Source organism: Cucurbita maxima, unplaced genomic scaffold (genome assembly GCF_002738345.1).
Source record: "Cucurbita maxima cultivar Rimu unplaced genomic scaffold, Cmax_1.0 Cma_Scf00025, whole genome shotgun sequence".
Taxonomy (NCBI): Eukaryota; Viridiplantae; Streptophyta; class Magnoliopsida; order Cucurbitales; family Cucurbitaceae; genus Cucurbita; species Cucurbita maxima.
Window position 1 is genome coordinate 3,006,452 of NW_019272041.1, and position 252 is coordinate 3,006,703.

Here is a 252-nt window from a genome sequence, read left to right on the forward strand (position 1 = left end):
CCCCCCCCCCCCCCCCCCCCCCATTTGTGTCTTTATGCAAGTGTTTCCATCTTCTTCTTCAAGTTCAGAGCTAATCTTTTTTCTCTCTCTCTCTTGGTATGTGTATGAAACTTTTCATCTTCCTGGTCAAGTTCATAGCTAATTTTAGTTATATCAAGCATTTGTATGGTTGTTTCTGATTGAGGACACTAACTCTTTGGTGTGTTTAATACAAACTCTCTCTCCCTTTTCATGGTTTCAGATTGAAGTCTC